The following is a 16,011-nucleotide window of genomic DNA, read 5'->3' on the forward strand; positions in this document are numbered from 1 at the left end:
TGGACTTAGAAAAAAGTTGCAAATACAGTAAAGTACCTTAGATACTTCACCCAGATTCTCCAAATGTTATAACTTACACAACCAGAGTACAAATATCAAAATCAGGAAACTTACCTTGATACAATTCTATTAAGTAATCTAATATTAAGTAATATTAACATTAAGTAATCTACAGACCTACTCAAATTTAGGAGTGGTCCCATTAATGCCTTTTTTTCTGATATAGGATCTAATTTAAGATCTCAGATAATATTTAGTTTGTCATGTCTTTCTGGTCTTTTTCAGTCTGGGACAGTCCTCAGACTTTGTTTGCATTGATAACCTTGACATCTTTGAAGAGTACTGACTAGTTACTTTGTACAATGTCTACCTATCTGGGTTTGTCTGATGTTTTCTCATGTTCAAATTCAGATAATATGTTTTGGGCTAGATTGCCATGGGAGTGATGCTAAATCCTTCTTAGCGCATAATATCAGAGGATTCATGATATTTAAATTTCTTATTTATTGATGCTAATTTTGATCCCTTATTTAAGAGAGGTGGTGTAAATCAGGTTTCTCCCTTGTAAGGTTGCAATTTTTCCCTTCGTAGTGAACAAATATGTTGGAGTAGATACTTTAAAACTCTGAGTATACACTTTTTCTCATCATGTTTGCTCTCTAATTTTGGCATTCATTCAGGAACATTTTCTACAATAAATATTACTCTGGCGTTTGCCGAATGATAATTTCCTTTAGTCCTTCTGCATTTATTAGTTTGAGTTCTAATTAGTTTGAGTTTGAGTTCTGCAATTATTAGTTTGAGTTCTAAATAAGGCTGTCCCTTTATCTCATTTATTAATTCAATTACCAGTATAGACTCACTAATATTTATTTTATTCAATGGGTTTTAATCCATTACTCTACTTTATAATTTTGCTCAAATTGTCCCAGATCCAACCACTGGCTTCTGTGTAATTTCAAATGGCCTGAACATTTTTTTAAGCACTTTCTTGTGCCACAAAAATATTAATACTTAGACTTATGTTGTACTTGCCTTGCCCCAACCCTGCAATCTGTCTATTTTCCCAAGGAGTTCTCTCTTATATAACAGTGATATTTAGAAATCAAAACTCTGTGTGTTCATTGCTACTGGAATGTCATTACTTTTAGACCCTTTCAAGCAACACAGCTGGGAAATGTATATACCATCAACACGGAAATGCACACATTTATACTACTCATACACATATTTTTACTATTTCTATATCTGTATCTATATCGATGACATTCTCATATTTCTGACTCTAATCCAACACTGAAAGGTTCATTCAAGTCTTCCTTTTTCTTTATTTGTAAATTCTTTCCTGAATAGCAAGTTCTATACAATGTATTTATTTTTTTCAAACCTAGAATACACAGTTTCAGAATTGTTAACCTATATTCCTGTAAAAACAAATTTATCAACTAGAGCACAGTATTCGTGTACAGTTATTTTGAATTTCTGTCAAAATCCTGTTTCTAAAATTAACTTCATTTGTTCCACGTCCCCTAGTGAGTTATAAGTATGTAATATATTTAGTGTTATTTGTTGCCACTTGTATTTCATTTTATCTTCCAATTCCTTCCTGGTTGGTTTTAAGTACTTTATTTTGGTAGTATGTCAAATTATATCATGGTTTGAAAAGTAAACATATATAAAAATGTATGATCAGGGAAGCATTACTTCTCCCATATCGTGTACCCTGTTTCCATTCCCCCATTTTTTTCACCCCATTCCAACCTATGCCTTGTAGGTAATATATTTTTTTAGTTTCTGGGTTTTCCTACTTGTATTTATTTAATTTTTTGCACACATATATGTTATATATATGATGTCATATCATATACATGCACTTCCTTACATGAAAGGAAACATTAAAGATACTATTTTGCACTTTGATTTTTTTTATTTAACAATATATGCTAAAGTTCACTCACATAAGTTTGTAGAGATCTTCCTCCTTCATTTTTATATAGCTGCATAATACTCCATTGTGTAAATGTATTATAGTTTACTCAACCACTCTCTTATGTAGGATATTTAGCTGTTTGCAAAGTTTTGCAATCACAAACAATTGTATAATAAATGATAGTACATATATATGTTTGTATTGTTGAATCTTCAGGATACATTCCCAGAAGTGGATTGCTGGATCAAGTGGCAAGTGCATATGTAGCTTCTAAATTTCCCATGAGAAAGTGTTGTTAACAGGTTTTATTCCCAACAGCAATGCATAAGAATGCTCCTTTGCTCACTGGTTTCCAATAGAATATGTAGCCACTTTAAAATTTTTTGCCAATCTGATATGTGAGAAATGGTGTATCAATAATTTTCTGATTTGAATTTCTTTAACTGAATTTGAATGTCTTTTCATGTGAGTCAGGACCATTTTATTTCCTTTTTTTGTGAATTATCTATTCATGAATTTTTCTATTTTTCCATGTTTCTGTCCATTATTTCTCAATTTTTTTGAAATATTTTGCAAAGATTTTCTCCCTTTGTCAATTGTCTTTTGACGTAGTTTATAGTGCTTCTTCTGGACATATAATTAAACAAATTATATATTCATATTTATCAAAATTGTATTGCCTCTGAATATTAAATCAAGTTTAGAAAGACTTTCTTTACTTATATTTTCCCCCTAGGGCTTTTATGACTTCAGTTTCTAACATTTAAATCTCTGACACATTTTGAATTTATTCTTGTGTATGTTATACTAAAGGTGGCATTTCAGATCACAGGAACAAAGATGGAATTTTAAATAAGTGATGCCCAGACAACTGGGTATCCTTTTTTAAAGAGATAAAATTAGATCTATACTAATACAATTGAAATTAGTATATTTTTCTATTCATGGACCAGTACTACACTGTTTAATCACAGAGTCTCTGTAATATGTCTTAATATCTGGTTTGTCTGCTTTAATATCCTTATTTTTAGATTTTCTTTTTTCAGTGTTTTACTGGCTATTCTTGACTGTTTGTTTATCTACATGAACTTTTGAGCCATCTTATTGCACATAACATCTTTATTTTATTTTAAAGTTGTATTAAATTTATAAGTCAGCATAGGGAGAAGTGATATCTTCTTAATATGAGTCATTCTAAGAGGAAGGGATGTTTTACTATTTGTTAAAGTCAACTTTTGGTTATTTCAGGAGCACTTTCAAGTTTTTCACATTTGGGTTTTATCTGTAATTCATCTACTTCATGGAACTAATCAACATTTCCTTTGTGGCCAATTATATGATCATTTTCTGTGACTGTTGCATGAGGACCCAAGAAGAGGCTATATCTCTCTTACTTGGGCATAAAGTTTGACTTATCTATAAGAGCTACCACACTTATATTATTTAGGCTACTTTCTACTGTATCTGATATCAAGATCATTACCAATGCTTTCTCATTTTTTCCACTCACCTTGTCTATAGCTTTAGTATTAGACTTTCTAAATCATTTTGTTTTAGATGTATCTCTTGTGTACAGAGCATAGTTGGACCTTGCTTTGTAAGTCCAATGGAAAAATATGTCTTTCAATGGGTATATTACACTATTTATTTGTGTAACTTATATGTTTCATCTCAGTTCAGTCATAATATTTTGTAATTTTGTGCATTGTGTTACATTTGCTATGTTTCTCTAGAAAATGTGTATTCATTGCTATTTAATTTACAAACATTTTGGGGGGATACTCAGGGAATTTTTGTTCTAGTCCTACTTTTTGTATTTGTACCATTAAAAAAAAATTTCCTTGGTTGTCTGCTATCTTATTTAATGTACTAACTGCTTTGTCAGTTTCAATGTAATCATTTAACTTCTACTTACTGACTAATCAATGAGTTTTTTCTGCTTTCCTCTTTTTCTCTCCCTTTTCTTCTATTTTTCACTTGTGTTATTTCTACTTTTTTACAACACATTATATTTTTTTTACATATAATGTATTGTAGGCACCAATTCCTCCAAAGAAACTGGCCAAACGTACTCAACTAGAAGGCATATTTAGTGAATCTTCTTATTTTTTTACTTTTAAAGGTGTTCTCTCTAACCTGAAATACAATATTTTCCATAATACTCCTGTATATGTATGTGCCATACCAAACATAGTTCTGTATGTACAAGGGTATCTTCTGTATCCTCAGGCCAATAATTATTTAGTGCAATTAATGTTAGTAGTAACTTTCACTGAAAGAATGTTTTGAAAGTTTTACTAAAAGTGGTCATTATTTTACTTGTATTCTTATATTGTTCTCATTTGCAACCTTGCTGTTGCCTCCTATCATATCAAAAGTATTTTTGTGAATTCTAGTTTCAAGTTTTCACTAAATAGACGTATTTTAGTTACTGAGTCCAAAACCAAATTCTAATTTCTTCAACTCCTTGTAAAAATGGTGTATTGAAAAGCCACTTTTGAGATAGAATCTGGTTCCAAAATTTGTATGCTTTAGAGACCATGGAAGAAAGTAATTTCTAGGTTTTTACTTACTTATAAAGACTGAAATGAGAACATTTGTGAAAATTCTTTAATTTAAAATTTTTATTCCTGTATATATTTCTTCATATATTTCAGTCCAGAGATACCAAGCTCATTTTAGCTGTCAAGATAGATTTTATCTGACAGGTTTCAAGTTCCTCATTTACAAAGTAGAGATACTGATAATACCTGCCCATTTTTGCTCCTGAAAAGATTGCAGCAATGAACGTTAACTTGAAGAGTGTTTGTAAATTATTGAAAACCTGATCCATTTTCTTCCCCATATTGTGAGGATTACATTTGATAGTGTGAAAGTGTTTTTAAAAATGGCAAGGTTCTATACAAATGTGATTGTCTGTGATCTGTAGGTCAATTTAGCTGGATGACACAGTCCGTATGGTACCAGAATCACCAATTAAATATCATAAATTTAATTAGGAATTGTAAATTTCATTTACAGTTTAATTCAAATAAACAAGTAATTTTTAAATAAAACCTGATCTATTTATTGATAGCTGGAGTGTATATCCTGTGGAACAATCACACACACACACCACACACACACACACACACACACACACACACAGAACAGGAGCAGAATATTAGGCCACATTAACATGACTTCAGAGCAAAAATAAATTTAAGCTGTGATTTAATTTACCAGTCTTTAAACCTAAATCTAGAACTGATATTTAGCGGGTACACAAAAGAATGATTATGATGGTTTTCTAAATGTTGAAATTTTTTCATCATAAAGCTACGATGCTGAGTCCTCAAGAGCCCCACCACAATAGCCTGATTCTACCTTCCTAGAATATCCAAGGACCCAGCTTCTAAGGGTTAGACCCAGGACCAGCAGGGTCTTCCTGGCCCCCTTCCAGTGCTAAAGCAGCTATTGTTCTCATTGACTGATATAATTTCCACCTTTTCCTAACTCTTTTTGAGGTAAAAGATGATGGATGAATCAGACTTGGGTTGGTTCTAATCTTGATAATTTGATCTCTACTCTCCTCTCCAGCTTCTGTATCTCTTATCCATCAGGATCTACTCTTAGAGGCTAGTAGTGGGCTACTGCAATATGTCTTGACGCTGGGCTACTCGCAGTTCCTCTAGTTTTAGAATGCTTTTTTGTCTTTATCTGAATAACTCTTTTCATCCTCATCCAGCGTAGACATGCCTCCTACTGGAAGTTTTTACTGACACTCTGGCATACCTGGAAGATACTCCTGTGTATTCTCCTAACACCATGTATTTTTTCCATCTATATCACTGTCACCCTACACTGAAATTGCCTAATTTTGTGTGTATCTTTCCTTCTAGATTCATGTTTCTTAGGCAGGAGTTTGTTGTCCAGTGCTTAGCATATGGTGTCACAAAGAAAAGAATAAATATAGTTAATACATGGAGGCAAAGTATATATCAGGCCCTCTGATAGCTTCTTTATAAATTTTACCTTTTGAAATCATTCTTTTGAAGAAAAAATAAAAATTCAGAGAGATGAACTAATTTTCTTGAGTGCATAATCCCTAGACTTGAACTGGAGTCTCTCTGACTCCAATATCATTATTCTTTCAGCAATATCACACTACCTTTCTAGTGACTTGCAAATACATCCTTTTCGATTTAGCTTCTAAAGGCACTGAGCGTTTGTGTATGTCTCAATATCCAATTTGCTTTTCTCCATTGAAATCTGAAAAAAACCGTCTAACCATTTGTAAAGTAGTTTATCCTATATTGAATTCTTGGAACACAAATGGCATACTGGATTCAGCAATCAAAATCAAAATTGGCTTAAAGGTTAAAATTCTCTTTGTCAATAGTTAAAATTCTGAGACTCTTACTCTTGAAAGCTTTGTGTTTCTATATTCACTTATTTTTTTTTCTTTACTCCATCTATGCAGTAATCTTCTTTAACGGTGTAGCTTTTTAAAAACAGTTTACAATTTTCATGCTCACACAGAAGAGTTACAGTCTCTGCACTTTAATAGAAAACTGTCTTCATAATTTGTCTCCCTATCTTGTCTTTATCAACCTGAATTCTGTGGGAAAAAATATTAAATTAATAGCATAGGGTGGCTTGTGATCTCACTGATTATGTCGTGGTTTCTCCTACTTTTTATAAAGGAAGAGCACGTTGTGAAAACAGTAAAGAAAGCCTCATACACATTAAGCAGGTAGGCATGCAGATTGGGAGACAGTGTGTTCATTCCAAGATCTATACAGTTGCATGTTGAATTTGGGCAAGTTATTAATCTTGCTGAGACTTTATTTTCCTCATGTTAAGAAATATTGGAATAATCAACATATAAATATAAAATTTAAAATACATAAGATTTTATATAAAATATAAAATAATTAAAATTTAAATATAAAACTCAGGAAGGAAAATATTTATAAAACTCATAAAGGTTAAAAAGATTAATCAAACTTAAACTTAATAAAGCCAGGGTTTGGGGACTAAGGTTTTGCCACTCTAATGCTAACAAGCATTAAAAATGTTCGATTTTTGCTCTCTTTTTTTTTTCCCCATCCAGTTTTGTATGTAACAGAATCATATAAAACACAGTATATAAGGTGTTAGTCTTTAGTAAAAAGTATCACAATGAGTTAAGAAATCACTGTCTCTCCAGTAGAATATAACATAAGCTCAGTGTCATTTGGTCCAGGATGGGTTCGTGTGATCGCTGTTATGTCTTCAGCACCACAAACAGGGACATGGCAGGTAAGAGCTAAGTATTTGCTGAATGCTGTTTTCTGTTATCACTTTCAAATAAACTATTTTTTAGAGAAGTTTTAGTTTCACAGCAAACTTAAATGAACGGTATAGAGATTTCCCATATACTCCCACCCCCAACATGCGTGTAGTAGCCCTTCCACTAAAAACATCCCCCACCAGAGTGGGACCTTTGTTACATTGATAAACGGACATTGACACATCATAATCGCTCAAAGTCTGTAGTTCATATATTAGAGTTAACTCTTGGTGTTGTACATTCTATGAGTTTGGAAATATGTATAATGTATTGCATATAACATTATATTATTGTACAGAATAGTTTCACTGCCTTAAAACTCCTCTGTACTATGTCTTTTTTTTTTTTTTTTTAGGGGTCTTTTTTTTGTGTGTGTGTGTTCGTTTCTGCTTTATAACAGTGAATCAGCTATACATATACATATATCCCCATATCTCCTCCCTCTGGCTTCTCCCTCCCACCCTCCCTATCCCACCCCTCTAGGTGGTCACAAAGCACCAAGCTGATCTCCCTGTGCTATGTGGCTCCTTTCCACCAGCTATCTATTTCACATTTGTAGTGTATATATGTCCATGCCACTCTCTCACTTTGTCCCAGCTTACCCTTCCCCCTCCCCATGTCCTCAAGTCCATTCTCTACATCTGTGTCTTTATTCCTGTCCTGCCCCTAGGTTCATCAGAACCTTTTTTTTTTTTTAGATTCCATATATATGTGTTAGCATACAGTATTTGTTTTTCTCTTTCTGACTTACTTCACTCTGTAGGACAGACTCTAGGTCTTTTTGACCTTCCCTTTCCCCTATGCCCTGGAAATCACTGATCTGTTTACTCTCTCTGTAGTTTTGTCTTTACCAGAAAGCCAAATAGTTTGAATCATACAGCATGTGCCTATTCAGATTGGCTTCTTTCACTTAGTGCTATGCATTTAATTTCCTCCATGTCTCTTCATAGCCTAATAACTCATATCTCTTCAGTGCTGAATACTATTCCAGTTTCTGGATGTATCACAGTGTATTTATCCATTTACTTACTGAAGGGCATCTTGATTACTTCCAAGTTTTGGAATTAGAAATAACACTGCTATAAAATCCATGTTCATGTATTTTGTGGATATACATTTTCAGTTCATTTGCATATATACTCTGGAGCACAATCAGGATCATATGATAAGAGTACATTTCATTTTGTAAGAAACTATCACACTGTCTTTGAAAGTGGCCGTAGAATTTTGCATCCCCACCAGCAATGAATGAAATTCCTGTTTCTCCACATATTTGACATCTTTGGTGTTGTCAGTGTTCTGGGTTTTGGCCATTCTATTAAGTGTTTGGTGGTACCTTTATGTTTTAATTTTCATTTTCTATTGACACATGATGTGGAGCATATTTCCATATGTTTATTTGCCATCTATGTACCTTTTTTGGTATGATGGCTATTAAAGTTTTGGGTCCATCTTTTAATCTGGTTGTTCATTTTCTTATTATTGAGTTGTAAGAGTTCTTTGTATATTTTAGATGATAGTTCTTGATCTCATGTGTCTTTTGCAAATATTTTCTCCTTATCTGTGGCTTGTCTTTTCATTCACTTGACAGTGCCTTTTATGAAGCAGAAATTTTTAATTTTAATAAGTTCAGCTTATCAATTCTTTTTTTCATGAATAATGTTTTTGGTGTCAAATCTAAAAATCCATCACCAAACACAAGGTCATCTAGGTTTTGTCTATGTGATATTCTAAGAGTTTCCATTTAGGTCTCTGACTCATTTTGAGTTAATTTTGTAAAATGTGTATGGTCTGTGTCTATCTTCTTTTTTTTCCTTTGTGCATGTGGACGCTCAGTTGTTCTAGCACTGTTTGTTGAAAAGACTATCTCTGTTCCATTGTATTATCTTTGCTCCTTTGTCAGAGAACAGTTGACTATGTTTATGTGGGTCTATTTCTGAGCTCTCTATTCTGTTCCATTAATCTATTTGTCTATTCTTTCTCCTAATACTCCACTGTTTTAATTACTGTAGCTTTACAGTAAGTCTTGAGGTCCAGTAGTGTTAGTCCCTCCAACTTTGCTCTTCTTCAATATTGTGTTGGCTATTCTTGGTATTTTGCCTCTGCATATATATTTTAGAATCCATTTGCCAATATCCACAAAATAACTCCTTGGATTTTGATTGGTATTGTCTTGAATCTATATATCAAGTTGGGAAGAACTGACATACAGACAATATGGAGTCTTCCTATATGTGAGCATGAAATAGCTCTCCATTTATTTAGTCATCTTTGATTTTGTTCATCAAAGTTTTGTAGTTTTCTTCATATGGATCTTACACATATTTTGTTAGATTTACACCTAAGCATTCTATTTTGGGAGTCATTAAGGGAAATGGTCTTGTGTTTTTAATTTCAGTTTCCAAATGTTCATTGCTGGTATTTAGGAAAGGGATTTGATTTTATATACTAACCTTATATACTGCAACCTTGCTATAATTGCTTATTAGTTCCAGGATTTTTTGTTGACTGCTTCAGATTTTTACACAGACAATCATGTCATCTGCAAAGAAAAGCAATTTTATTTCCTTCTTCTCAGTCAGCATACCTTTAATTTCCTCTTCTTGTCTTATTAGCTAGGACTTTCAATATGATGTTTAAAAGGAGTGGTGAGAGGGGCCATCCTTGTCTTGTTCCTGATCTTAGCAAGAAAGCCTTTAGTTTCTCACTATTAAATATAAGGTTAACTGTAGGATTTTTTGATGTTCTTTATCAAGTTAAAGGCATTCCCCTCTATTCCTAGTGTACTGAAATTGAATGTGGTTTTATTCATCAGTATATCAATGCCACAATATAGTAATTGTCAAAGGACAAAATTTGTCAAGTAACAATTCCTAATATTTTGTAACTGTTTACAATTCATAAACATGCTCATATTCATTTTCTTATCTCATCTTAGAGGTACCATTTGCAATACAGTAAACAGAGAGTATCATTTCAAATTTAGTCAAGAAGGAAATTAATGGCCAGAGATGAAATATGTTTTAATGATTCACAAAGGTTGAAAGATACCAATTATGAAGTCCAAGTAAAGCCTTTGTATTACAAACTGTAAGCATTCCTTTTTTCCTTCTTCCCCTTCTTTCTTCCTTCTTTCCTCCCCTCTTTTCTCATTCTCTTTCTTTCTTTCACATTTTGCAATAACTGAGTTAGTGCTATTTAATTACCATGTTTGTTTCTAAAGACTTAAGAAAAACATTAATTGAGGGTCTCTGCCTTCAAGGACTCATCATCTTCTGATTGATACAGATAAATGAAATAATAATAACAATGTATGTTAATAAAACATCTAGTTAAGGATAGCATATTGAACATACTTTTATTTCTTCTCTATCACAATAAATTTAAGTATTATTAAAGGGATAAAGATATACAAATGCTCATAACTGAAAAGAAAACAAGGAAAGATTACTTAGCACTAAAGGCATTTCTTTTTGTTGATGTTGTTAAGATAGGAAGGAAAATAATTATTCCTATATCAGGGCAGAGGTATCTAGAAAGTATTCCTCTCTGGAATATTCAGAATGCTTTTAGAGAGAGACCTAGAAATGCTCATACAGAGGGATCCAGAAAATAGAAAAGTGGGTTGTTCAGGCAAACTCTGCAGAGGATAAGACTTAGAGACTGAATATCATGCAAGGGAGAGAAAAATGTGAGGTTGAACACACAGGGAAAATCACAGTTTTGTATCTGGCACGGTCCTCTTTTGCATAACCCTTCTTTTTTGAAACAGAAGACACAAGAGTAAATAGAAATGCTACGTTAGATACTATAGGTTAGCTAACTCTATATTCTTTCTCAACTTTCTTTTTTCTTTCTGCCCCTACTCTGAGGCCTGAAAAACTAGATATTCACCCTTCCGGCCTCTAAAGCAGCATGAGTGGCCACATGAACCAGATCAGGCCAATACATTTTAGCCAGTATGACCAAAGTAGAAGTCTGTAGGAGGCTTCTAAAATGATGTGGTTCGTGAAGCTGCAGCATCTACACCAGGAGGCAAAGGCCAAAACAATTAAGGAGCTACAGCCTTTGACATTGCTAAGCTACTAAACCAATGACAGCAACTGCTTACTTCCAGAATTTCTGTTATGTAAAAAAAACCTCTATTTGTTTAGGTCACTGATAGTTGTGTTTTCTGTTTCTTGCAGGCAAAGCGTACATAGCATGTGCAATGAATCAGTGGATACTGGAAAGAAAAAAGAAGATATAATTAATAGAGAAATAGTTTGATGGTGCAAGATACTGAGGTGTCATTTCAGAATACAAATGAAGAGAGATACATTTTCTACTGAGAAAGGAAGAATACTGTGAGCATGAGTATAGGTTCATATAAGAGGCTGACAAGTAAGGAGGGGCAGACTATTGAGAAATCTCTCACCTGAAACTTCAAATTTCTCCATGAGGAAGGATACAAGATCATTTGATATGTATGTGCATCCATGTGTGTGTTCTTATATCTACTTGTTTGCTGATAAATATAAGAATCGAAGGAATAATAAACTTTGGAGTGTTTAAATAAATGAGAACAGAGTTGACTCGAATAATACAGAGAGATCAAGCACAATATTGGATACATAGCTATAGTTTGAAAACATGACCTGATGGCAGTGTTTTTTTCCTCCTCTCTTTTCCCTCTAAGTAGCCTTTTTTACATTTTTTTTTTACTTGCCCTCCTGATAAAATTTAAATATTATTATATACTCTGTATGTACATTATACCTTTTGAAGGGTGAAAAACCATTATAATATCTAATTATTTGCTATTCTCTCTCCCGCCTAGAACCAATTTTCATTGGAGTAAATAATGATTCAGAGGTTGAACTCTGCAAGATAGGTGAGAATAAATATGATCAAAAAGGTGACAGATAATTAAAGGACTGTATCTTTGTTATTGTGGCCGTATGGTGTAGTGAAAGGAACATGACTTTGGAATCACACAAGTGGACATGTTTTTCTATTCTAATTATATAATTTATGTCCTGTTTGAATTTGGGTGCTTTGCTGTACCTCTATAATCCACAGTTGTGATAACATATAAAGTGCCTAGCACATAGTTGTTAAAAAATAATACATGGCATTATTTATTTTTGATGCTATCATTTTGCTATATTGAGATAATGGTTGAAAAAATAACAGATTTAATAGACTGAGATAAAAATAAAGAAGTCGAGACATGAAAGATAATAAAGAAGTAAAGAAAAAAAGTAGTAAAAGTAATAAAGATGAACAATTGGTTGTGTTTTGAGTACAATGTTGGAGTGTAATATTTCCTATGTCAAGCATTTTGGGTTAATGGCCACATTTAGGCACATCCCAGGGTATAGTTTGCAAGAGTGGATGTGCAGGGCATTGGAGAAGTGATTAAGAGACGTTAGTATTAAGAAATAAAGTAGATGGTCAACATGAATATTGAAATCATCCAAGTCCAGGGACAAAGGCTCAGTACAGATAGTGAAATAAACCAGGAGATTTGTGGATGATATTGATAAAATAATGATATACAGAAACATAGCAGGATGACATGCCATTCAAAAAATCATTTTTACACATGAGGGTGGAGGTATAGTGAATAGGAAGTGGTAATAATGGCCTGGGGAATACTGATGTTTCCTCCACTTAATGGGGTTATGTTATGTAGGGAGAGGAAAAATTAGCAGTTAAGAGCAAGTATTACAGCTCAAATGCTCCTACACACTATGTATCTAACATCAAACAACTTATTAAAGTCTTCTGAATATCAGGTTCTATAAAATTGGGGTAATAATATCAAAATTAGGAGATTATGGTTCTGCTAAAAAAGGCAATTCTATGAAATGCTGAGCAGAGGACTGGACACTGGTAATCCCTCAACAAATGGCAGCTATTTCTATTATTATCCTTTACTGGGAAAAGATAGAAAGATATGGTCCTGGAGAAAGGTGAGTTTCAGTTAAAATAAGGAGTAGCTGGAAAGAGTCTATATTGCTCCAATCATATCTGTGGAAAGCAACTTGGAAACTGTCATTGCAGCATCCTGTGGCAATTACCTATGGTTTAAAACACTGGTTTATAAGCAGGAGAAAACAAATGAAATTACCTCTCAACTGTGAAGCTTAAAACAGATTCCCAGGTGGAATTTCACAGTAATCACAATTGCATTTTCTCCCTGTAGACATTTCATCAATACCTTCTATTGCCATGCCTCCTGCTAGACTTTCATCAATGAAGGTAAGTTTTAGCCAGCTATAGAATGATGCAGGAGAGCAGCAATCAATGAATCTCACAGGTTTTGTAAATGGCACAGCCAGTTTCATAATATCTAACCTGCTGCATTTTACTCAATTATTTGTAAAGAAAAGACTACTGTGAAAAAACTCTACTGTTAATATAATAATGATGGCAAGGTAATAACATGATAGAGATGGAGAGAAGACGGATTTTAATTAGGTTTGAACTAAATGAAACTAAATGTTTAAATGAACTGAAAGTTATGATATTGAGTATGTATTTCAATTTGTTATGGCTCACAAATTCAAAGCTTGATTTAAAATCCAAGTTGGCATGTGCAAAAGACCATAGGAAGTCCTTAACATATTATTTAATGTGCTAAATGAAATTTTGCTACAGACCTTAACATTAATTGGTCGGCTAAGGCAAGAATTTTTCATATATATAATGCTGTGGTTTATAATAAGAAATACATGCCTGTTCTTTATCCCTGTTCCTGGCATAGAGCTCCTAAAACCCTTGGAATTTCCTAAGTGATAAAAGTGATAAAGGCTTCTTGATATTCATAACAAACACCTTTGAACCACACCTGAGTTTATGTTAACGAGGTGACTGAGGTGACGTTTGGAAGCACTTAAGAATGGGAGCTAGTTGCCAAGGAAACCAACCAACCAAGTGATTACAGAGTTGGAACTTTCAGACCCACTCCAACCTCCAAGGATGGGAGAGAGGCTGGAGGTTGACTAGATCAACAATGACAATGGCCAGTGATATAATCAATCATGTCTATGTAATGAAGCCTCCAGAAAAATCCAAAAGGAGAAGGTTCAGAGAGCTCCTGGGTTGGTGAATACATGGAGATGCAGGAAGACTAGTGCGGCCAGAGAGAAGATGGATGCTCTGTGCTCCTTCCCACATACTTTGCCCAATGCATCTATTGCTTCCATTTGGCTGTTCCTGAATTACGTCGTTGGTAATAAATTGGTTATATAGTAAGTAAATTGGTTTCCTGAGTTCTGGAGCCGCTTTAGCAAATTAATCAAACCCAGAGAGAGGGTTGTTGGAACCTCCAATCTAAAACTGGTAGTTCAGAAGCACAGGTGACCACCTGGACATGTAATTGGCATCAGAAGTGAGGGTGGGAGGCAGTCTTGTGGGACTGAGCCCTAAACCTTTGAGAACTGAGGCTATCTCCAGGTAGACAGTGTCAGAACTGAGTTGAATTGTAAGACATCCAGCTGGTGTTGGAGAATTGCTTGGTGGTATGAGCCCAGAAGTTGGAGTTGTCAGAATTGCAATATCCAAACTTAAGATACAATATTTTCTAAATGTGAATAGTAAAATAACACATTGTACAAACTACATCAATTAAATATGAGTTTTATTTTACCTCAGAGACAAATAATCGCTTTTTACAAGAAAATCAAATTTGTACTTTTTAATTGAGATGCAGTTGATCAATTTTACTATTACATGCTGACGCTAAAATTTCCCAAAGCAATCTGGTCTCTGAGAAGCACAGAAGCACAGAAATTCAAAGATTTGAATTAAGTAACTATTAGAGACTTTGGGGTATTTGTGTTGCCTAATAAACATAAAGGGAGAAATATGATAAACCACCACTGTATAGATAATAATACTAAAGTAAGTCAACCATTTAGAAATGTTCCTAATATAAAATTTTAGTATACAGAAGCTACAGACGAATCCTTCAAAATATAAGAAATATGTGAAATTTTGTTATCTGAGAATATGATTTTGTAAAATTATATTTAATGCCTTAGGACAGATTATTAGCAAAAGCAAATGGCTATCATGCTGGCAAGATGTGACCATGATGAGTTAATTGAATATTGGAAGAAAGTGTCCATGAAAAAAAGAAAAATTTTAAGACATGTAAATATGCAAGAGAGGGATTGTATGTAGTCAGAGCTGGCAGTATCCATTAGGTACTCTCCAAGGGTGAAAAGGCTCTTTTTCTTCTCTATTACTAGATCTTTTGGCTTTGGTGGGACAGTATACCCCGATTTAAGGAATGTGGGTATTAATCTATTTTTTTGCTGCTATTAAATCAGGGTTTCTCAAACTCAGCATTATTTGCATTTGGGGACCAATGCTTTCTTATGGAAGGTGACCCTATACATTATAGGATGCTTAGGTTCATTCCTGGCCTCTACCTAGTCATGAACACCAAAATGCCTGCAGACATTGCCAAATGTCCCCCCGGTGTGACTGATACCCCTTTCTGTGATAATATGCTAATTTTAAGATCAACTTGTCAGTTTGTACAAAGTAGCCTTTTGGGATTTTCATAGGGATTGCATTGAGTTTATACATCAAATTGCAAAAATCCCTATCAATGAGTCTTAACAATCCATGAACATGATGTATCTCTGTTTAGTTAGATCTTGTTTAATTTCTCTCAGCAATGTTTTATAATTTTTCATGTACTAATCTTGCACTTTATTTGCTAAATTTATTCTTGAGCATTCTGTTAGTTTTGATGCTATTTCAAATCCAA

This window comes from Eschrichtius robustus, chromosome 11, assembly GCF_028021215.1.
Source record: "Eschrichtius robustus isolate mEscRob2 chromosome 11, mEscRob2.pri, whole genome shotgun sequence".
Lineage (NCBI taxonomy): Eukaryota > Metazoa > Chordata > Mammalia > Artiodactyla > Eschrichtiidae > Eschrichtius > Eschrichtius robustus.